General features: G+C 44.9%; 1 protein-coding gene across 1 annotated transcript in view; it reads right to left on the bottom strand.

The window, feature by feature from the left end:
* SORCS3 (sortilin related VPS10 domain containing receptor 3) overlaps window positions 1-25407 on the bottom strand; it is a 506985-nt gene that overhangs the window by 480116 nt on the left and 1462 nt on the right. The window lies entirely within an intron of this gene.

Here is a 25407-nt window from a genome sequence, read left to right as displayed (position 1 = left end):
GACAATGGAACAAAATAGAGAATTCACAAACTGACATACACAAGTAAAGCCATCTAATCTGTAATAACGATACTCTGGGTCATTTGGAGTTTTACGTGAAAAAAGAAAATGAATTTGACCCCCCTTCCTCATATCAGACACTTAGCAAATCAAAAAAGAAATTCCAGATGGATTACAGGCCTAAATGTGAACATTAAAACAATAAAACACTGTTCAAGAAGACATCGTGATAAGACTCTACAGGCACATCTCACTGAAGTTGAACATCACCACCATGAAGTAGGTCCTAAGATTCATACTCCATTTTTAAATGAAGACATTTACACATAGAAAACACAAGTAAATTGCCCAAGATCATTTAGCTAAGAGGCCCAGGCAGAATCTGAAACCATGTCTATCTCACTCCCAAGCCTGTGATATTAATTCATTATATGACACCTCATGGATCACTTTTTTAAATGCCACTTAGCAGTTCTGTATGTGAAAGTCATAATGGTTCTGATAGAATCAAAAAAGCAGGTCCAGAAGGGCCCCCTTGTAACAGTCAAGATTGAGATACTCTAGGTCTTAAAAAGAACAAGCTTGGGTTATAAATGTATCTAATATGGTTTAATAATTAAAACGTTTACACACACACACACACACACACACACACACACACCTCTCACAGGAAAGTATAGTAACTCTAACCAGTAAGGGGCCTAGGTGAGATGAGCAGCCTGGACTTTGGACTTTGGAGACCAGAGACCTGTCCAATCTAAGTACTAGGGGTGCAATGAAGGCCTGAACTCAAGCAGCAAATACTCCTGAAAGCTCAGCAAGGTGTCACAAATGGGCTCCCTTAGAACCATCTATTGCCTAGATGGGACACCAGGACAGCAGCGCCCAGAGGTGATCCATGGTAAAGCACCCACAGTTCTTAGAACCCTGCAAAGTACTAATCTAACTGATGCCATCTTATAGGCCAGGACCGATTTTCCTAAGAGAAAATGTGTCTAGATCACATGAAGTCACAACCAACATGAACATGCAAACAACAAAGCAAACAAGCTGTTGAACTAAACATGACTGGCCATTTCATTGGCGGGGGGCGTCCCTTTGAATGTTCATTTGTTACTTGTTCATTTATCAGCCACAATTTGCTTAGTATGTAAGAGCATATTTTTTAACCATGCAAATCTAGCCATTTTTTTCCTATTAAAAGGGCCACTGCTCATTTATTTCTGCAGCAGATTCTCTAGCCTAATCTTTAGGCAAACCAAGGATGTTTTATAACAGAGAAGTGTGTCTTCTCTCAAGGAGTTTACGGTCTAGAGAAAGAGAAGTTGGGGGTTTGGTAGGAATGAATGGGATCAAGGGAGGAAGGCTGAGAGAGAGGTTTCAGGAAAAGGGAGCAGACAAATGGAGAAGTGGGGTGCAGGAAGGTGGGGACACGGGCAGAGAAACATAACTGGGCCGGGGGTAACAGTTGCTGGGTTCAGCAGGCCAGTTCCAGCAGGCACAGTGCTTTTCATATTTAAGTGCACAGCTACTAGATGCCGAGCCATGTCCCAAATATAATAATATATGAACATAAGTCAGTTCCCACTCACTTTCCAATACCACCATGTTTATTCTCTTCATCTCTACCACAATTTTAACTATTTATATTTTATCTTCTAGATAATTGTCACAGATACACACACAGCTGCAAGCCACATGAGAGCACAGACTACATCTTCTGATCCCAGTTCTCAGCTCTGCCTTATGAGCTGTGTAACCTTAGGCAGGTTATTGAACCTCTCTGATCCAATCCAGTTCATGGAGATTTTGTGAAAATCAAATGAGAAATGCATATAAAATACAGAATAGCTCTCAGTAGAATTATTCCGTTTCCCCTAATACTGAGCAAGAACAAAAGTCCAGGGTCCACATTCCATTAACAGCTCTTCCTCCTTTTCCCAGATGAGGTTTATTCTGCTACCCACAGTTAAGACTCTCCATTCAGGGATCCAAACAGAAAAAAATCCTACATCCTTGCCATTCCATGCTGGTTTATTGGAATTTCATGCCTCCGGGCAGTTTCAATCCTCTCCTCTCCTCTCCCCCTCCTCCTGCCTGATGCTATGATGCCACAATCCAGTCTCTGTGACTCGGGAAATGTTTCCATGGTGATGAGCAGTGATGTCATAAAGGGTGGATTGTTACAGGGTTGAATGATATCTGGCACCAGATGCACCCTGCCTCCTTATAAAAGGGGGGAGGGGGGAAGACAAATCCTGTGGGCACATCCCAGAAAATGGGAAACCGAATCACCCAAGGGATGGCAAGGGATGACCAGAGGGAGAGAAAGTTACAATCTCTCCCATGCACCAGCAGCCCCGTTTGGAAAAGACTGGATTCAACAGACCTCCCCAAGGCAAAGATTGTTTATCGGCAAAGGAAATCAAAGAAATCAACAAGAGGCAGTGACCACGGGAGACTCCACCTTCTGGTCTAGAAAGACCCCAGCCAACAGTGGCTTCATCCACCACAGCCCATATTTCTAGAATAAAAAGCCACGGGCTCTCCCTTACCAGAGCCTTAGATTGCCATATGCATCTGATTGCTCCAAAGACAGACCATTGTGATTTTCAGCCCAGCATGCATTTTACAGTAACAAGGCCTACCAGAGAACTAGCAGCCACCCCCAGCTGAAGTCCTAGGGGAACGCAAACCACCTTGTTAAGAACATTCCCAGAGGAGAGTTTATACTAAAGAAATCCCATAATGCTGTCTGCCATCTCTGAGTTCCCTAAAAACCCTGGCCATGGAAAACAAGTGCCTGACACCAGGGAAGTTTGGCTGCACAGCTGGAGGAAGGGAGCCTATGGGCAATGCTTGGAAGCAGAGACGCACGTGTTGCATGGGAAAGGCCTAGTTGGGATGACCACTGTCTGACTATCCCTTGTAGCTGCAGACTGAGGGATTGCCACAATTGTGAGTGCCAAGGAATGGGTCCTCCTCAATACAACGTTTCCCTTGGTCCCACAGGAGACCCCGAGAACCAGTGCTCCCCTCTTTCTTTCTCTGGGCAGCTGGTTTTCCTGAATGCTCTGTTCCTGGCAACTCTGGCCCACAGTAGTAGCTAAGTATGTGTGCAGTGTGCAGATATTTTTATGACCTTCATCATTATTCACGAACTAACTTCAAAGGGAAGTCATTTCCATCCAGGAGACCTGAAATGTGCTTTTCCATACCCACACATGCATGGAGATAAGATAAAGGGCACTTGTTATTCCAGAGAGCAGGAGGCAATGGTCTCTGGATGTCAGTATGGGCAGCACCGAGCCATCCACCATGTGTCAGAGGAAAACCAAATGGCCTGCAGGCTCCCTCTCTAGGTCACTTGCCAGACCCCAAACATGTCACGGTCTCTCATGCCTCCTGGCCTTGGCCCATGCTGCCCTTTTGGTCAAGAACGTTCACCACCCCCATCCTGTCCTGTCCTCACAACCCCCCTCGACCATAAGATCTGGGCCCAGGTCAGATGGCCCAGATCCTCCCCTGTGAATGTGTCTGGAAGGAGGCCCGCCCTCCTTTACTGTCCAGCTCCTCCACTACAGTGTGACTCTCTTAGGACAGGGACCAAACCTTGTTCATATTGAATACTCGACCCAGCTGGTGTGGCTCAGTGGTTGAGCTGATCAACCTACGAACCAGGAAGTCACAGTTCAATTCTTGGTCAGGGTACATGCCTGGGTTGCGGGCTCCATCCCCAGTGAGGGGTGTGCAGGAGGCAGCCTATCAATGATTCTCTCTCATCATTGATGTTTCTATCTCTCTCCCCCTCTTCCTTCCTCTCTGAAATCAATAAAAATATATTCTTTAAAAATAGCTACTCGGCTGGAGCACATGTCCCTAGCATCTGCAGTACATGTGTGCCAAGGTGAATGGTGGGAGAGAAGCCAAAATCCTCATTGTCTGCAAATCCTCACTGCCAGCCTCAACTCTTCCAAAATAAAAGGTGATTTAGACAAGTACATTTTGGTGACTTGAGGCACTAATTTCATGGACCAGGGTCCTTAGATAAGATCAAGGAGGAGCAGTGGAGTCAAATAAGGCGGCCTGACACTCTAGAGACCCAAACTCTGGCTGTGAGACACTGAACAAGCTGTGGCCCCTCCTGGAGCTCCAATCGTCTCATCTATGAAACCAGAGAAGGGTGGAGGTTTGGACTCCAGTCCAGTTCTAGCTTCTAACCCACCGGAGCAGTGCGTGGCATTTTCACATCCTGAAACAGGAGCACACTATACTTCAAGGATGAGGCCTCAAGGCACTTGGCTGCCCTCCTGGGTTGATATTGTCCCTTTCAGTCTCCTGTAAAATCCCCCTTCCTGTTTATTTCAGGGCACTCCGGGCTGGGGATGGATGACAACTCCCAGCGAAGGGCAGACTGTAAAGACAAATGGAACTGTCTCGTAGAGCTGCCCTTGTTAAAACCGTGTCACCCAGAGAGAGCCTGCCCCCCTTCCCAAACACCTGGGAGCCTAACCTTCCTTGGCCAGGCCCCCGCCACCAGCAAAGCTCCAAAGCTCTTCCCATGTCTTGCCTGAGCGGGGCTAATCCCATTATTTTGCAAGCACGTCTCGATGTGCCTGTACATTCTGTCACTCTCCTTGTCCATGACAAATGCCCGGCATAAAAATTACCTGCAGAAATGTGTTAAGGCGGCAGCAAGTACATCCAGAGGCCTGGGGAAGGTGAGAAGGCTAGAGATTGGTGGATATGATCTTCACTACTGGTGCATCAGAATAAAAGGCGTAAGAGGAATGGGGGGTGCCAGGGTAAAGGAAAACACTGCTGGTTCATTCACCAGCTGCATACACGTGTCAAAAGTCTATCCAAGTTGCTCAGCAACAAGAAAAGGCATTTCGGAGAGCAAGGGGCTAACTGGATAAATGAATTAATTAGACATCTCCAGAGTCAGTGCCATAAGTGACAACAGGCCTGAGTGGCCAGTTTCTTGCTGGCTAAAGTGCCTTCCTCCCCTACTTGAGCTTTGGTCCAACAAATTTAAGGAGCTGGGGATAGGGGGAGCCAGGTAACAAGAGATGCTACCTTGGGAGGGGTAGGTGACGGAGGGAATCTTGCCTTGGCAGAGAAGTTGAGCTAAAGATATTCAAGGTCTCTTTCAAGGCTCATGTTTGATCAGTTTTGCCCTGCAGGGTAGAAAGGGCAAGAAAAGGAGTTAAGTCCTCACTCCGGCGCCCTGAAGGGAACTTAATAACCTGCTTTCCCACACCATCGCATGGGGTTTCCCTTTGCTGTATTTAAAACAAGCAGGTTCCCATGAAAGCCGATAGACGACCGTTGTTAGGGCGTTTGTGTGGGAAATCTGATGTTTTGTTGGTGGTTGTTTTTCCCCTTTTCTCTCCTTTGCTTCCTCCCCTTAGTTTCCTTTAATTACAGCAGAACCCCACTGGTTGTGCTAATGATGGAGAGGGCGCTGCTGCACAGAGCGCCCAGGGAGAGGAGGGAGCAGGCAGGAAGGGGGACAGCAGTGGTGTGGGCATCTGGGTTTGCTGCCGGTAACAATTGGCTGGGAGCCTCCGGACAAGTCTCTGCACCTCTCTGAGCCTCTGTTTTCCCTCCCTCCAAGTAGGGAGAATGGGTTTTATGATGTTTTGAGAACAACTGATGCCACTGCTAATTACATCTCTCCCTTGCTCAGAATTACTAAGGGTTGCCCATTGCAAACAGAAATAAACTCAAGTCTGGCAGCAGGACCTACACAGCCTCCCTAATCCAGTCTCGGCTCATCCCTGTCTCTCCAGGTTCCCCAAACACCCTGTTGTTTCTCACTTTCAAGCTTTTAGTCATCCTGCTCCTGGCCTGGAAACACTACAAGTTAAGTACAAATGCTCAGTGAAGGTTCTTAGAGAACAGGCCGGTCTAATTGGGAAAAGGCCCAGGAGTTGAAAATACACCTGAGTCCTGGTAGGATCAGTGGTTGACCCTCTCCCTTCCTGGGCCTTGCTCTCCTTGATGGAGAAGAGGACCACGCGAGGCTCTGTGGCTCAGCGTGTAAGGGGACTTGTGGCTCAGTTGCTCACCAGCTATGTGACCTGGGCCAGGTATTTAACTCCCCTGTGCCTTTGCTTACTCATCTTTACAATGAGGCTCATAATAACGGATACTTCAGGACAGTGAGGATTGAATGAGATGCTGCTGCAAAGGTTACAGCTCAGCATCTGGTACATGATAAGAATGCCCTCAATGTCTGTTATTTTTACAAAATTACCTCATTCTAGAACGAAATAAAAGCTGGCCTCTTCACCTTTCATGATGGTACACTCAGCCTACCCCTCTCCCAAACTCTTTAATTCCCCAATTTCTATGTCAATATAATAGTAGACTCAATGATTTCCATCTTCAAAAGACCTGTTCCTCTATTTCATTGCCGACTCCACAGCTTATTAGCTGTGTGACCTTCGCAATCTATGTGACCTCTCTTCATCACAGTTTCCTCATCCTTAAGTTAGAGATCATAATAACCCCAACTCACAGGTTGCTGTGAGGGAGAAATGGGGTGACACATGTGAAGCACGCAAGACTGGTACCTGGCACATAGTAGGCCCTCAATAAATGTTAGAGCCCAACCACAAAGGCTTCATTTTGGGTTCTAATATCGGTTTGATATTTCCATTCTTTTATCTACATGTGCTTATGTTAGATATCATGTTCCCAGAAGACCAAGATCAAGTCTGAATTGGTTCATATGTGCCCAAATCCTAACTGCATAGTTCATCATCATTCATTACTTTTAATGACAATGATAATAATGAATATAGGAGATAATTCACCTATGGAGTACACTTGTTTAAGATCTCAGGTATACATAAATAAGTCTCCTATGAATAAAAGGCATAGCTGAGATAAAATCACAAGTTCAAAACCATCTTAGATGTGGGTGGCCAGCTTGTCAATGATTTGGCATAACCCACCCATGCCTCGAGAGAACAAGCTGGGGGCTGTGGAGGGAGGCATGTATCTCTGGGTGCCAGAAAGTGTGACTACCTTTATAAGTGAATAACATGGCACTTGAAGGGGGTAGAAATGCCCATTTTCCAGCCCTTAATATTATGAGCCTTCACCTCATTCCAACTCCATGAGCCCCTATAGTGAGAGGAATGGCTAAGAGGGAGAAAGTAGTAGGGTAGGATAGAAGGCAGAAGAGAGGAAGAAATTGAAAGTCCCCGTACTTGCTCAGACACTGAAAAAGAGAATTCAGCTGTTTAAGGAACAAAGCAATGGGAAGTCATGGCTTAGTAGTTACAGAGCTTCTGTTTCGGCAATGAAAAAACTTTGGAAACAGATAATGGTGACGATTGGACAACAGTGTGAATATAACCAATGCCACCGAAAAATGGTTCAAATGGAAATTGTTATAACAAATACATAAATAAAATTTAAGGGGGAAAAAGAGAATAGCACTTTACCCAATTTCTCTTCTCTTTAACCAAAGAAAATCCACCATTAGAAGCATTTCACAGAAATGGAAGCCGGCCTTTGTACAGAGCCCTCTTCTCTCACCTCACGGGAGTGGCCTCCCTCTCCCAGATGCCAGTCCTGAAGGCGGAAGTTAGACAAATGGCACAGGCTATGATTTCAGGAGACCCCCCCCCATCCCTAAAATACCTTTCCAAACCATCCCCAGTAGAGGTGGACAATTTCTATTCACCATTAGGAGAGCAAACTTAGAATGCATGTTTCTAAAAAGCACATATAAATGGCCAACAGATATATGAAAAAAATGCTCAACATCACTAATTATCAGGGAAATGCAAATCAAAACCACAATAAGATGTCACCTCACATCTGTTAGAATGGCTCTTACCAAAAAGACAAAAGATAATAAATGTTGGTGAGGACCTGGAGAAAAGGGAACTTTTGTGTATAGTTGCTGGGAATGTAAAATGGTACGGCCATTATGAAAATAAGTATGGAGATTCCTCCAAAATTTAAAAATAGAACTAACAAATAAACCAGCAATTACAATTCAGGGTATATTGCTAAAGGAAATATATCAGCCCGGCTGGTGTGGCTCAGTGGTTGAGTGTTGACCTACAAACTAGGATGTCACAGTTCTATTCCTGGTCAGGGCACATGCCCCAGTTTCGGACTGGATCCCCAGCAGGGGGCGTGCAGGAGGCAGCTGATCAGTAATTCTCTCTTATCATTGATGTTTCTATCTCTCTCTCCCTCTCCCTTCTATCTGAAATCAGTAAAAATATACTACTATTTTTTAAAAAAAGAAGGAAATCCTGTTAGTTATGACAATATGGATGAACCAGAAGGACATTATGCCAAGTAAAATTAGGCAGGCACAGAAAGACTAATCCTGCATGATCTCACATATATGTGGAAACTCAAAAGTTAGACTCATAGAAGCAGGGAGTGGATTGTCAGGGGCTCGGGGATGGGGAGATGTTGGTCAAAGAATACAAAGTTTGTTTTGCAAGATGAATAACTTCTAGAGCAGCAGTTCTCAACCTGTGGGTCGCGACCCCTTTGGGGGTCAAACAACCCTTTCACAGGGGTCACCTAAGACCATCAGAAAAGACATATATAATTACATATTGTTTTGTGATTAATCACTATGCTTTAATTATGTTCAATTTGTAACAATGAAAATGGGGGTCACCACAACATGAGGAACTGTATTAAAGGGTCGCGGCATTAGGAAGGTTGAGAACCACTGTTCTAGAGACTTAAGGTACAGCATGGTGACTATAGTTAATAATACTGCATTGTATACTTGAAATTGGCTAATAGAGTAGCTCTTAAATGTTCTCACAACCAATAAAATCGTTACTATGTGTGGTGATGATTACATTTATTAACTTGATTGTGGTAATCATTTCACAATGTATACATATATCAAAAAAATCACATTGAACACCTTAAGTATATACAATTGTTGTTGATTGTAACTCAATAAGACTGGAAAATAAAATTAATAAAATTCAAAGGCCTCAGGAAAAGGAATGGAAGGAGCAAAAGACTAATATTAGACATTTTTTCCAGAGCAAGGAGAGCAGTATAAGTGGAAGTTACTGGGCCTAGCTGACCTGGCTCAGTGGTTGAGCGTCGACCTATGAACCAGGAGATCATGGCTCGATTACCGGTCAGGGCACATGCCCAAGTTGTGGGCTCAATCCCCAGTGTGGGGCATGCAGGAGGCAGCCAATCAATGATTATTTCTCATTGTTGATATTTCTATCCCTCTCTCTCCCTCTCCCTTCCTCTCTGAAATCAATAAAAATATATTAACAAAAGAAAAAAGAAGTGGAGATTACTGGGCACAGGTGAAGATAAGAGCCAGAAAGGGGAACTGAGCACACTTCCCTGCATCCCTCTCTTCTCTTATTTTGCTTTCAGCAAACATTCCGCCCAGCCCCCCTGCCTAAGAGGAGATACAGGCTCCGGGGTGTTTCAGATTTCCTTCTGTCCCTGGGAATTCCATCCTCTACCCAAGTGTTCACCCATAGGTGGCCCTGCTTTAGTTGCTGTAAATTCACACTGAGTCCTACCCAGCTCACAAGAGACTCAGGATGGACTTATTAGAAGCAGGATAAACTTGCCAATAAAAAAATAAAAAATAAACTCAAACCAATTTGCAGGGAACCTCCTTAGTAAATCAAGAAGAGAAGCCCCAAATGACACAGAGCCTTGCAACTTTTGGATGCAAGCCATCTCGTCTGTCTCATCTCCAGAGTCCCCTGCTATTCTTTGAAGACCACCATCCCCACCCTTCTGCCATCCTCACCCCCTTTAGGGCAAATTAAAATGGGGCTAGAGCTGTCCCTGTCTGAGATTGGAGAGAAAGGGAAGGCCATTGGTAACTGGTGGCTCGTCCCTGTGTCCATCACAGGGCTGTCTTCCCACTGCTCAGGGCTTTCCGCTGCAGGAAATGCACTCAACCCTGGGGAAGGGAAATAACAGTGTTAGAAGGGGCAGCCTCCCCCTCCCCTAAAAACACCCACCCTCACAGTGGGGGATGGGGGAAATGGCTCACTGGAGTAGACCTACTATGAGGCAGACCAAGGTAATCATCAGAACGTCTTATCACCTTATAATCATTTCCTACCCATTGTCAAGTATCTTCTACCACAGGACACGCACTTTGCGAAGCCTTTCAAGCTCACTTACTCCTCACAACAGCTGTACAAAATAGGAATTATAATCCTGGTTTATAAAGGAGAGAATTGGGCTTCAGAGAGCAACTTGCCCAAAGTCACACAAAGTCAGTGGTAGAGCTAAGATTCCTAACCATCCCATTCCCTATGCCATCCCATAAGTCATCTAATGTATTCATTCTGCCCAGGGATCCCTACTTGGAGAAACGCCCTAGCCTGCATAGAACTTAATGGAAAACTGAAGAGCATCAGTGTGTGGCAGAAAGAGCACTGGACTGGAGTCAGGGAGAGGGACAGTAGGGTGGGTGCCTTCACTATCTCGGTGAATTTGGGCACTCCACGGTTCTCCTGGCCACAACTTCCACATCTGGAAAAGGATGTGGTTAGATCACTACATGTTCTTTCCAGCGCTAAAATTCCTTCTATTTTAAGAGAATCTCGACTCCCAAATTGTGAAGTTTCTGGCCAAAAAGTAATTGAGCAGAGAATCCTCTCAGATGCCCCCACAAAATCACACCATAAGCCTGAGCAAGTCCTACTATAATTTAATAACAATAACATTCCCTTACACATGTCTGTAACTTTAGAGTTTATAATGCCCTTTCAAATACATAACTTCATTTTGATCCTTGCCACTATTGCACAGATGAGGAAACTTGAGTCTCAGATGTTGACTGACTTGGGCCATTTCATAAAGTCGGTACATGGTGATATGAAAGCTTGTATTCCCATTTCCATTTAACCACAACCAAAAGGAATGATCCCATATGTACTTGTGCTTGGATTTAGAGTCATATTGCAGAATGAGTCCATTCATATAACAAGCCAGTGGTTCTCAACCTTCCTAATGCCGCGACCCTTTAATACAGTTCCTCATGTTGTGGTGACCCCCAACCATAAAATTATTTTCGTTGCTACTTCATAACTGTGATTTTGCTACTGTTATGAATCGTAATGTAAATATCTGATATGCAGGATGTATTTTCAGGGGTCGCTACCCACAGGTTGAGAACCGATTCTAAGCCATCATCATCCACATTGAACTCATTTGAGTACATAATAGACACTAAGTCATAGTTGTCAAAACTATTAATAAAGAGGCTGGTACTGTTTCAGTACATACACCCCAACACCTGCCAATTCCATCTGCAGGTGAGATCGGCTCTGCTTAAAGGCATATTACCCTCACATGTATATATACTATTCTCTCTCCTCATCCCAGATCCCAAAAAGGGCACACTGATGAGTCCTTTTCTCCTAGACATGATTCCTTCAGCATCCCTCAGTCTGGTGCTATGAACAGGCTTGGCTGAGGCAGGGGATCCTCAGGAACAATAGTTTTTCATTGCTGTCTGCCTATATTCAGTTGCAGGGTGTAACAATGGTGTTTCACACAAGATAATCAGCTCTGCTCCCCCCTTGCTCCATGTATTTAAAAATGTATATGTGCACAAGAAAGAAAGAAAACACAAAACAAAACCAGAAGAGGGGGAGGCAATCTTGAAATGAATTCGACTGCAGAAGCTTATGTTCCTGCAGACATAGTAGATATTAATAATTCAACAAAATATTACAGTAATTACTATACTTTGCAAAATCACAACAGTGCACTTTAGCACAACTCCTACTAATCTCCCTGCCATTGCCATTAATAAATAAACCACGGTTCCCTATATTAAACTTGTTATTTAAAAGCTAAATATTTTATCAGCATTAATGTATTTTAAATAATCATTCAAGACCAAGAAAATCCCTGGCCCCACATTGTTCCCCTCACCCCAATAAGTGAAATCCCATCTTCACAGCTAGAACAGAAATTGACTTTAACAGGAATACACTAAGCTTAGGGCTTGAAGACCCCCCACAGAGGGATCTGAGGACCACTCAGCTCAAACGCTCTGCTGGAATCCGATTAGGCTGCTGAAAAGAGAGTGAGAAATAAAAAGTTGAAGATAAATTATTTTGGACCCTGTAGCCAACCTACCTCATTCAGCTCCAGAAAAGAAAGCCATGAATTGTAAAGCAAGGTAAGTGGCAGGAAACCACCAAAAAGACACACCTAAGGATAGCCCTGAGCATGGATGAGGCTAATGACCTTGAAATACAGGTGAGCCTCACTTTACATCGTAGTTATGACCTCATAAATCTTCTACATCCAATCTATCAAGTTCTGTTGGTTTTACCTACTCTATCAGTTAGCTTTTGCTGCAGAACAAACCACTCAAATCTCAACCCCTTATTTTCACAACAATCATTTATTCTCATAAATGTACAGGGCAGCTGAAGTTTGGGTGATACAGCTGGGCTCAGGTGGGCAGTTCTGCTGCTCATGGCTAGGTTCGGCTTGGCTGATCTAGGCTCAGAGTAGCTACATGTGATTTGTCACTCATTATCCTCACAGGAGCAGTCGGCTAGTCTGGGTGTTTTTCTCATGGCCACTGCAGAGGCTCAACACAGCAGGTAGATACACAGTGCTTCTTGCTAAGTAAGCTTAGAACTGGCACCTTTCCTACTGGCCAAAGCAAGTCACGAGGCCAAACCCAAAAGGCACTAGGAAAGCAAAGGGAGTTATGGGGAGGTGTGAAGAATTATACAAAGGAGCCAACACCATCAACTACATCTGCTAAATATTTCTTCAGTTGGCTCCTTCCCACCCAATCCTACCACCGCCACCTAAGCCACCATCATCTTTAGCTACAGCAGCAGGCTGGTCTCCAAGCATCCATCCTATTCTTCCTCCAAACCACAGGGTGGTCAGAGTGGTTTTTAATGTCAATTGAATTGCATCACTCTCCTATGTTAAACCCTCCAGTGGCTTACCCCTTGGCTCTTAGGATAAAGAAGAATCACCTTCCCCTGGGCTCGTAAGGTTCTCCTTGGTCCTACCCATCCCTGCTTGTCTAGCTTCATCTCTCACCAGCCCCTAGCCCAGGAGTCATCTGCTCCAGCCACCCTGTCCTTTTTGTCCCTTTTAGATATCTCGCTCCCTCATGCCCCAGAAGCTGTGTGCCCGGAACACTCTGCCCTCTCCTCTTCACCTCATTGACCCTGAGGACCTCTGAGAGCTCAGCTCATCTGCTTCTGCCTCTCTGCCCTCTCCACAGTAAATGTCCCAGGGGTAGTCTTTGATAGTATCATGAACTTCCCCTTCAGAGAACTGCTCACCATTATATATTCAGAGCTCAGCAGCGCCTGACACATAGAGGGCACACCACAAATACCTGCTTAATACTGATGAAGTTTTTAAAATATATTTTTAATTTTTAAAGTAAAAGGTAGCTAAAACTGCCCCTTTTTTAGAGTATGATGTTAAAGGTATTCGGATAATAAGTACCTACAGCAAATTGCTCTGTAGAGGGTTTAGTGCCCCTCATCAGACTGCCAATTGGTATGAATCTGGTGGTAATGCATCGGGACTCCTTAAAGGGCTCTACATCACTAATATGAACAAAGCCACAGGTGTCCCACAGCAGGCAGCTCCTTTTCCTCACCCCCATCAGTCCCTGAGTGGGAGGGGAGGCACATATAATCCCAAAACAGCAGAGGATGCAATCCAGCAAATAATCTAAGTAAGGGAACATTTTTTGACCCTAGATTACTATGTACATATGAACCTTCAAGCCAATGTGAGAGCAAAATAAATTTTAGGCATACCAAGAATGAAAAAAAAATGATTGCTGAAGCAATGGGTGACTATATTATCTATCATCCAAGCCAGGATCTTTAGAGAGTTAAAAGGAATCTATCAATATGTATAACAGGACATTGGAATAAGCATTCCCACGCCCTCTCTGAAAAAGAATACTTGAGGATGTAACACAGAAAAATGAAAATCAGCCCCCAATAAGAAAAAATGAATCCAACAAACAGAGGTATTACCCCAGGAGTAGAATAAGTAGATGTATCTAGATGACAACAGGGAAGCCAGCCTACAAAGGAATCAGTATGGATTAGAATATTCAATAATAATACAATTAAGAAGTTGAAATATCTCAATATTATGGCCAAAAACAAAAAGCTGTACAAGAAAATGAGCACAAACTAAGATGGCAGAATTCGTACCAACTATCAGGACATGAGATAATCGTCCAAGCTCAGAAGACTCCTCACCAAGCAACACAGGCTTAGTCATGAGGATTAGATCTATTTCCTTCCATGCTACTGGGTTTGGGTTTTGTTGTAAATAATAAACACAACCATAACATTTAAACATTCTTCATTCACTGTGGTCTTGATTGCATTTAATGTATTTCCTAAGTATGCTCAAATTGGCACATATTGTAAATTATCTCACATTGTTCTCGGCAATGTTTATCTAATATGTGTTTCCCACACACAAGATTTTAAGCTTTGTGGGTGTCCAGTGTGTATCATATGCTTTGTTCACAGCCTGCATCACTAGCCATATAGTAGATGCTCCCCAATACTTCATATTATCTCACAGGAAGAAAGCAGAGCAATCAATATAGGTCAAGTCCTGAAACAAATGTTTTTCTTAAACATCCATTCTACACTGCCATCTGAGACTTTTATTATATCAGATGTGACTTGAAATAAATTGTACATCATTCCTGGATGTACAATGAAAGTGTGTGCAGGCAAAAGAAGGTGGATGTCGTAACATGGTCTCAAATCTGTTGTGGAAGGACCTCCAGCTACTGAAGGAACAAAGGAGAGGTAAGGTGAATTAACACCATGAGTTCATAGCTCCCCCTGTTTATACCACTTTGAAAAGCATTCTTTTCAAATTGCTTCCAAGTGCAGCATCTCATTATTTAACTGCGACATAAAGGGAGCAAAGAGGAATGTCCCCATTTCACACATAAAGAAATGATTGACCTCATATCACATCTAATTTATGGTGAGATGGGCTTGCATCAATTTATGCACTCTTACATTTTGTAGATAAAGAAACTGAATTTCAGAAAATTCAAATAAGTTAGCATCATACTAAGCAGAGGAGGAGGAAGAGAACAACAACAAGAGAATGCACATATACTTGGGATAGAACAAATGTATGAACTCTTGAAAGAAGCATTTTACATTTTTTATCATCATTCAAGACCCTCTCCTTACTAATGCACCCACTTTTTAAAAAATCTCTAATTCATATACATATAAGCTGCTACACCTGGGAGGGTCTTTATTCACCTACACCTAAGAAAGGATGACTTGCTGAAGATTGTAATGTACCCAAGTCTAGAGATCCCAACTCTCAGGCTCATATTCTTCCCAGCCTGTCATGATGACCTTCACTGATGAACCGTAAGCTCAGCTGCTCCCTGCCAAAACAAAGTCTAAGAAAAACAGGAATTGTACCCTATTCCTAGTCAGGATATCGCCTGCCAGGAGGTAGAGGTCCAAATTTTAAGGACCCTCTGTGTGTTGAGAAGACTAAGTGAACGCCTTGGGGTAAGGTGGGGCTCCTTAGCCCTGAGAAAGGACAGTGAAGACTAATTTGAAGGGGTATGTCTTCTCAAAGCCTCAACACCATGTTTCTGCCACTCAATATAACCATGAACTGGGCTCCTTTCTTCAGGATGGTGCCACACTAAAGGAGGACCCTCTCAGAACCAGGGTCAGTGATGTCATCTCCCTCTCCATTTCTAATACATGCCATGGTATGGCCCTAAGTAGGATTTTTTTTAAGTATGAGGGTAATTCTGACCCTGGCCATAGGTGCCCAGATATTTGGTCCAACATTATTCCAGGTGTGTCTGTGAGGCTATTTCTGGATGAGATTTGTATTTGAATCTGTAGATTGAGTAGAGCAGATTACCCAATGTGGATGGACCTCATCCAATCCATTGAAGCACGACTAGAACAAAAAGGCTGAGTAAGAAATAATTCTTCCTTTCTGCATCACTGTCTTCAAACTGGGGCATTGGTCTTCTCCTGCCTCAGACTCAGACTCAAACATAAACTACACCATCAGCAATATTGAGTTTCCAGCTTGCCAACTACAGATTGTGGACTCTTCAGCCTCCATAACAATGTCAGCCAATTCCTTACAGTAAGGAATCTCTTTACATATACAAATACATATATAAATATATACACACACGTATAAAGACATTTACAAGTCAAGTAGTTTATTTGGGAGGCAATACCAAGAAATACTGATAAGGGAGTAGATGGAAAGGGCTGCCAATAGAGCAAGCAAATTACCACAGTAGGCAACTGGGGTGTAATCCCACTGGAGACTCTGGAAGACAGTGTAGAAAATCAGCCTCAGAGATAAGGGAGCTCGGGTATTCATCTAACTTCCCATCATTGATAGGTGGCTTCTCCCTACTCCTTGATGGGAATTAATTTCTGACACTTCCAGCCTTGGGTGATCAAATCAAGCCTCAGTGGGCAAAAAGGCCCTGGTGCTGGTGGTTAGAAGTCAGGCCAACATGCAGAGGAACAGCAAGGGCTAAGGGAATATGGCAGGCTACCATTTTATCTGCTACAGATGTCTAGACATTCAACCTGCCCCACTTCCTATCTAGACAGATAATGAGAACTAACATTCTTAACCAATACAATAGCCCACTACACTAGACCTTTTATGGGTAGTCATAATCTCTAAGATTCTAAACAACCCTACAAGCTCAGTAATTATCCCCATTTTACAGACAATGAAACTAAGACTCAGAGACCTGCTCAAAGTCACTGTTGCTTGGGAACCATCTCATAACAGAAAAGACATTTCAGAGTTTTCAGAAATCTTTCAGTCAAAAGTTTGCTTTCAAGCATGAATGGCACTGAAAGAAACCCAGTGATATGATCAAGTCTTTCGCCTCTAAAGATACCCTTCCTTTACACCTGGAAAACAAGTTTCTTATGGGCTCAAAACTCTTGTAGATAAGCTCCCCAACTATGTTTAACCATGTTTGGATATAGCAGCTTGAGCCACTTTTCAAGCCCTGAAAAAAAATGTTCACCTTAGTAATTGTTCTCCATCTCCCACTGAGAACAGATTTTAAAAAGAGAAAGCCCGTTTCTTACATATCAGCGTAATCTTTAACCTGATTCTAGCCATCTGGCAGTGAAAAGAAAGTGCCTACCTCACCATAGAGTCCAGAAAGACCTTGAGAGTACTGAGTCAGGCATGTGGGACCTGAGATCCGGTGTCAGACAACTGTGATGTCCCAGGGGTGCAGACCCTAGGCCTAAAGGCAGCCAGAGGAGGCCGGACACTTCCTCAACCCCAAGACATTCATTCTTCACCCAGGCAGTCTTAAGTATTTAAGAAAGTGTTTATGTCATTCAAATCAATAAGCTTCTATTGACTGACCACCATGCACACAAAAAAAGTGAGAAGCACAAAGGCAGAAAATGCAGAAGAGACGGGAGAAGCAAGCCTGAGCATCACTTCTGGCTGAATTTATTTCTAGAGTCTTAGTTGAGTCATCCATGGGTTGAATGGACTGCGGAATATTTGTACAAGGCATCCATTTCCTTGTTTGCAGGAAGAGGCTGAATGATCAACACTCAGGACTCAACTGCTTTGTTTTCAATCAATTATTCATCTATGGGTCACCAAAGGACCCCTCACACGATGTAACTGCAGGCTGCTGCTGCTCTTCTCTCCTTTGGGACAATTTCTCATGCAGAATTCTTCTATTATTTCATCTTATTTATTTTCCTTTATTTCCCATGACAACAGTCCCTCCAGTGTCTGTGTAGGAATCTCAGGCCCCACTTATGGTGCATAGAATACAGACAAAAAGGGAATTCAAGTCTGTAACTTGATGGGTGTCAATCACTACAAGATATGGATGGTTTGGGCCAATATGGTAATTCTGGAAAAGAGACAGCAAGTAGTCTGCAGATAGTTCCAGCAATGAATATCTCCATTTTGCATCAGGCACAAAGCAAAGTTAGGAGGTTGAGAGGAGAAGCAAACCTGGACCGTCAGGTCCATCCCATGACCTTGACGTTGAGTCTTGGGCATTATAGGCTCTGCTTACCAACCAGCCCAGCAGCCCAGTTCTCCTATTTTCTTAAAGCTACTCATTTCACTTCTTCAAGAAGTCTTCTATGATTCACTATAAAGGATAATCATAGATGCCCAAGCCAAGGGAAGCTATGTTATGTTAAAATTCATCTTTCTGAATACCTTTCTCAACCCTCCACTCCATGAAATCCTGGAAAAATATTCAACTTATTAGTTGTGAATTAGTGTAATCTTTAACCTGTTTCTAATTATCTGATTCTAACCATTTCTACTACAAAGTCTAAGTATGAGTTTCAAGAAGCCAGGTCCCCAGCCATTCATTCCTCAATTTCATTCACTGTGTATGTCAGGACCACACAGAAGACAGATATCACGACACATCTGACTGAGGCCATGGACTATGGGAGGGGGTTGAAATGAGCATCTCACTGAGAAACTTTAGGCAAGTCCCTCCTTCCTGTGCTTCAACGTTTCCATCTGAAAACGAAGGGAAAGCCCCTTCCAATATAAAAATAAAAACTAAACCAACTGAAGGTATCTGAAAGGCTTGCTTCAGATCAAACACTTCTTTTAAGCACTTTGCTATGTGTGTCTTATTTAATCCTTACAACAGCCCAATGTGAGAGGTATTATCTTCACCCTGTTTTTGTAGATAAAAAATAGCTAAAAAGAGTGACAACTTGCCTGATGTCACACAGCTATTAAGAAATAGAGGCAGCCCAGCTGGTGTTGCTCAGTGATTGAATCAGGAAGTCACAGTTCAATTCCCGGTCGGGGCACATACCTGGGTTGCAGGTTCAATCCCGAGTAGGAGGCATGCAGGAGGCAGCTGATCAATGTTTCTCTCTCATCAATATTTCTTTCTCTCTATCCCTCTCCCTTCCTCTCTCTCAAAAGTCAATAAAAAGATATTTTAAAAAAGACAGAGACAGCTCTTCCCCTAAACTAGGTTCTCTTCCAGTGTGTGCCAAGTAACTGGGCACAGTTATACTGACCAACAGCCCTGCATGGCTGGCCCCACCATGTCCTGGGTCCCTCTCATCTCATCCCAGAAGGGATGGTTTCCTCTGCTCGCCATCAATGAGTTAATAGTAGAGAGATAGTCATGCAATCCTTAAGCTCTTAGACACCATTAGTTTTTTTTTAATTTACTATTGCACATTAATGTACTATAAAAAAACAGCATTTCCATAAATAATTAAACCCAAACTACACTGATCAAAATAAATGAGCAAAATGTTCCTGATGATGCAACCAGGTTTGATTCACTAACGCAAATAATGAGGTGACTCACAAGAGGCCCCCATTAACTACCATTACGAAGATACAGGTTGTCCAACATTAACAAGCTTGGTATTTATTGTCTGCAGCCACGGCGGTGGGTGGGCCAGGGTGGGTGCACAGGGGGCCCTAGCACACAGCCTGGGAACAGGAGGGAGAATCTATTTCTAAGCCTCTCTGGCTAACTTCATGTATACTCATCTTAGGCCTGTCTATCCTACCTATAAAATGGGCAGCATATCTCACCTGAGTGAAAAATAAATTGCATAAATACTCTTGTCAGGAAAATGGTCTATAAACCCAAGTAGAAAGGAGAAAACTGGGAGTGAGTAGAGGACAGAAACACAAAGAGGAAGACCAGTAGGGAGTCCATGCCGTGTTCCTATCTGAGCCTCATATCCCTCATCTCTGTGCAGAGTGATTTGATGAAGACAATTTCTAAGTGCATGTCCAGCCTTGACATTCTGCGAGTCTAGGATGCTTGTAGCATCTCCCACAGTGATCCTCTCTCCTCTGAACTCATAGCCTAAAATGGTCACGTGACAATTGACCACATATCACCCCATGGCATCTGTCTTGCTGTCATGTGTTACTTTCTACAAGAGCAGTCTCATATCCAAAGCATATTGGAAGGACCTTGAGGCAAACATTGCCTTGTCTTTGTTTGTCTTCTCCCTCCATCAGCCCCTGTGCCCAGACCACTGGCACATACAGAGGAAATACTTAGCAAAGGGTTGAATATATTATATGAGTCCATCTAATCTCTGGAGTACATAAGAAAGAAGCCAAGACTGCTGACTAGTCCCTATTTCTATCTTACTACATGGGATAGAGCTGCCTCTAAATCTTATGTTGAAATTCATATATGAATGATAAACCAGGTGGATAAACTCAATGCTATTAAGAGACGGTGTTAGTGCCCATCAGCAGATGAGTGGATTAAAAAACTGTGGTACATCTACACAATGGAATACTACGCTGCTAAAAAAAGAAAGAACTCTTACAATTCACAACAGCATGGATGGACATGGAGAGCATTATGCTAAGCGAAATAAGCCAGTCGGAGAAAGATAAATATGACATGATCTCACTCATTTGTGGAATATAATAAACAACATAAACTGATGAACAAAAATAGATCCAGAGACAGAGAAACCTTGAAGAGACCATCAAACTTCAGGGGGAAGGTAGGAGAGAGCGGGGTGGTAAGAGATCAACCAAAGGACTTGTATGCATGCATATAAGCATAACCAATGGACACAGACACTAGGTGGGTAAGGGCATGTGCTGGGGGGTGGGAGTGGCCAGGAAGAGGTCAATGGGGGGAAAAGGAGACATATGTAATACTTTAAACAATAAAGAATTTTTTTAAAAAAGAGACGGTGTTAGACTCCCTCCCCCCCTCCGTGGCTAAGGCAGCCTATAAATTCTATATGTACATAGGAAAAGGGGAAATAAATGCCTCGAAGGAAGGTTCCATAGAGGTGCTGTGTTTGAATCTCTAACTATGCTATGAACAACAATAGAGGGAGACTCAAGAGCTAAGGCTTGGAGTCAAGAGGAGGCTTGGCACAATGAAGGGGCTGCCTTGGCTAGAGTGAAGGAGTCAAATATAAAAGTTGGAGAAAGAGACCAAGAATATACACAGTGAGGGGCCCTGAATGCCCAGCTAAGGGACTTCGGATTTGAATCTAACAGCTAAAGGTACTCAAGCTCCAATGTGGACATACTGCTTGAAATACTCCTGGTGATAGCAGCTGTCAAGTTAGAAGCAGCTGAGAAAGAAATCACTGATATCCCAAAGGATGAGAATTTCCCAAATCCTTCGTAGCCTCTGTTAAATGAGACGTGGGACTATCCTCCTTTACCCACATGGTCCCAACATGACTGAGTACCTACTCCATGTAAGGCAGAGCTCTCTCATCTCTACTCACTGCCAACAAAGTCAGTCACCCTCCAGTTCAAAGGGGGATAAGTATGGTCAGCCCAATTCCACCCACCCCACAGTGCCAGATCTGATGACTCAAAGTGGCCCTCCAGGCACTAGCATTCTATTTTCCACCTCCTCCTCCACAAGGTCTCTTTTCTCCCAAACTTGCTGAAAAAATCATCCTTTGGCATTTTTCCCTGTGCAGGAAGTGTCTCAAGCCAGCCAAGAAGCCAAAGGAAGCAGGAGATCAACAGGTGAGTCAAAGCACACGCCGCAGGGACACCTAGCCTTGGAGAAAACCCTGGCCTCCAGACTCATCTTCCCGTCTCAGCCTGTCTGGCTATGCTGCACCTCTCAGCTCCTTCCAGTTCCTAAATTCCTTCCGTTGCAATAGATTTACACAGCCCGAGGGAAAAGCCCTTCTCCCTTCTGCTTCCTGAGCCTTCTTGCCACTGGAGCCACAACCCCCCTTCCTTTAAATCCCATTGGAGAAGCCACTTCCTGGCATTCCTTTCTTGTCAACTCCAAAGCAAGCTCCAACCACTGCATTTCTGCAATCATTCGATCAGGCCTCCCAATTAAGGAGTTTGCAACTTCTGCTCACCTTGGAAATCACTGCAGGATCTGAGACGCAAGTAACACTCTGTAACCCAGACATCAGGGGAAGCACAGAGCAGACAAACAGCCTGTGTCAACCCTCTCCTCTTAACCCCTCCCCCAGACCCACAGTGACCAGGAGCAATTAGTGCTTTCTGCCTTGCCCAGCTACGTCTCCACTGAGATGGCTCCCCTGTAATATTAATTAAAAACAGATTCTTTTTGGCAGCCCCTCGAAGAACGGCTTCTGTGGCAGGTTTCTTTATTAAGCCTCTGAGAAGGCAAATGCATTAAGAAATTATGACATGGGGACTGTGAGCACAGACAATGAAGGCTAGACAATCCAGCCAAAAGCTATCTGAGAAATCTGTTTGGGAGCCACAATTAGATGCTCCAGTGTGTGGAATACAATTAATCGGATCAAATCTGTCACTATTTTGCACATTAGGAGTAAATATTTTAGAGCACAGTTCAGCTGAATTAGTTAAGGGTATGAAATCCCAACTGGGAGAATCCGTGTGCCCCCACCTGCTAGCATGCTCAGGGAAGGGTGGTCTGATAGGAACCCGGAATTGCCAGCATCTCTCATTTCTCTTCACCAAGCTGCAGTGTTGGGCACATTAACTGAAAACTATCTGGCAAGTGGTTCCGACCAGATACACTGCAGGGGCAGCAGCCTGCAAATCCATGCTCTGGGAGTGAGCTGCTGGAAAGGAATGGGGATCCATCTAAAGAGGGGCAGCACTGCCACCTCAATATCAGGAATGGAAATCCCCACCAAGGATTACTCCAGGGAGGAGGGGGCATGGAACGTGGACGGTTGCCTTCACAACTCTCCACGGCCATTTGCCAACTCACTGACCAAGCAGAGAGGTATCTTCCTTCCTTTGTGGGAGAAGGGGAGAATGATGGTTTTCTGTTCCCCTGGAAACCACTGGGACTGGGCTCTCTCTGGGTGTTTGTGGAACATCCTCTAACCCATTAATCACCAGGATCCCAGCTGGAGATAACCAGAGAGAATGAATGGCAAATCACTCAGGTTCCAAGTTCAAGTCCACTTATCTCTCCCCCAGAACACCTGGCAGGGCAAGAACAATCAGTGGGGAACCTGGCGGAGGGAGGGCGGGGACCGAGACTCCATCCCCTCCTGATGCATTCTGGCTCAAGCCTGCTGGGCACCTCCTCCTTGGCCCCCATGTCACCCCTCACCACTCTTGGGACCAAAGTGAATACATGTTCCAAGCCTGGGACAAGGGTACCCTTCTGCCCACTGAGCCCCTGAGTACATGCTGGATGCATGAGGTGGGGTGGAGGTCCTTGCCTTGCATGCCCACTCTGCATGCCTGACTGCAAAATGTCAGAGTGGAGATCAATTTCCAGTTATATGGGGTGACTGAAAACTCCCTAAAAAGAAACTCATGTCAAGTAACAAGGTCCACCAAAGGCACTTGGCAGGAGAACATGTTAACCGGGTGCCTTCCCAGAGCAGTACGTGTTTAACACTTTTAAAGCCAGAAGAGAAGAGGGAATTCTCTTTTCCTGCCAAAAGAACCTATGTGGGACCCAAGTTGTCTGCCTTGGGGCTGTCTCTCTCCACTTGGACCTTTCAGAAGGCCCATCAACCCCATGATTCTTCACCTGGATTTTATCTAGAGCACCTTCTTTCACTCCCTCAGGACAGGGAGAGGGGAAAGAAACCAACTGGGTAAGGTAGTAGGAACTGGTTTCCCAATTACTCTCCCAAGGGGTTACCTTTTTTTAAGTCTCTAAAAGACAGAGTCATGTTAATGTTTCCCCATATTCCCTCAGAGCATCACGGACCAATACTCAGCAAAGCCTTTCTCACTGGCATGGCCTGCAAAGCGTGGTCAAAAGAGGCAGGTCCAGCCCAGGAGCTCAAGAGCCAGTCCTTCTCTGGGCCAGAGAAAGAGAGCACCCTGGGGTCCCTGCACCAGCTGTGCTACCTTGCCTTTTGCTTGAACGGTAAGACATGCCACCAGCACAACCAATCAACCCCGGGGGACTGTCTGTGGATTGTCCAAACCTCATCACTGTTACTACAGACTCCAAGGCCAGCTTGTCCACTCCCCGGGCCCCACTGGCCCTCTTTTAACTGAAGAGCCGATTCCCCGGGGGAACATTGGGCAAGACATGCCCCCTCACTTCCTCTGCTGCGCACGGGCACACAAGACGGGCAGAGAAGGCTATGCTTGTTTAACTACTATTTACAAAAAGCAACTACTATTTTCTAACGGCCCATCTTCAAGGCTTTGTCAACACACACACACACACACACACACATCCTTAAAATAAAAGCAGAGGTAGAAGAAAACTCTTCAGGAAGAGTGAGTTTAATGTGTAATTCATGATAAAGTCACAGGTACATGAGGACATTGCCTCTTCCTCTGAGGACACATTTACTTCAAGATAGCCTGTCCATCCTCCTCACCCAGGAAGGAATACACACACACACACACACACACACACACACACACACACACACGGTCACTCCTCTGGGAACTTGTAAGTCTTCAATCACCCATCCCTGCAACAGCACATGTTGCCCACTCCCCACATCCACAGCTGCCCACTCCAAAGCTATGGGGATGTTTGCTAGGGGCAGATGAAGCAGCGCACTGTGCTGGCTGCCAAGGATCTGGACTGCCCAAGTCCTTCCCACCCAGCACCCCTTACCCCGGCTGGGCTACCAGCGCTGTGTGTCATTAAGAACCAGGGAATCTGTACTCAGGATTACCTACGTGCTGCGCTCTGCAGACTCCTAGCTCTTCTGTTATTCGCTTCTCACCCCCCATGCCACCCCCAGCCAGGACCCGTTAAAATAAGATGAAATTTTCGCAGGGAAATCTTTAATGCCAGTCATGAAGAGACATACAAAGGGAGGAGGGCGGCGCTTTCGCACCCAATGAGTTCCCCCAGGCTGCCTGTGCAGACTTCCATCGTCCTCCTGCCCAACGCTGGGGTCCCATCCCATCGGGCGAGCCAGAGAGGAGAAAAGGATTTTTGTGAGACTGGCTGAAGTGGGGGGCAACGGAAGTGAGGGGAGTGGGGTAAATCATGAGAGGCCGTTCCTCTCTGCCCGGAGAGCCCATTCCCAGCTGTTCCTGGGCTTGGCTGCACCGCGCTGAGTGCAGGCGAGTTGGGTGCGGAGGGACCCCTCTGGGCCCGCTCTGCTGCGGGCTGCAGCGGCTGCTGGGGCAGACGGGGCCGGAGCCCAGCGCTGGATGCAGAGCTCAGAGCCACGGGAGGGGACTCGAGGGCGCCACCTCTCGATACAGCCGCTTCCCGGGGAACCTGGCGGCAGAGTAGAGGTGGAGGGAGAGGTGTGCTGGAAGCACACAGGACCCATCTCCACTCGCGAGCGGATTGTATGTAGTTCTGGACGACTCGGCCCAGGCGAGTTTATTTGCTCAGCGACTTGTGTGTGCTTGTGCTTGTGTGAGGGGATGGGTGCGGAATTTCCCTTCACGCTTAAA

The sequence above is a fragment of the Myotis lucifugus genome, unplaced genomic scaffold (assembly GCF_000147115.1).
Source record: "Myotis lucifugus unplaced genomic scaffold, Myoluc2.0 scaffold_162, whole genome shotgun sequence".
Lineage (NCBI taxonomy): Eukaryota > Metazoa > Chordata > Mammalia > Chiroptera > Vespertilionidae > Myotis > Myotis lucifugus.
This window is presented reverse-complemented; position numbering and strand designations above follow the sequence as displayed.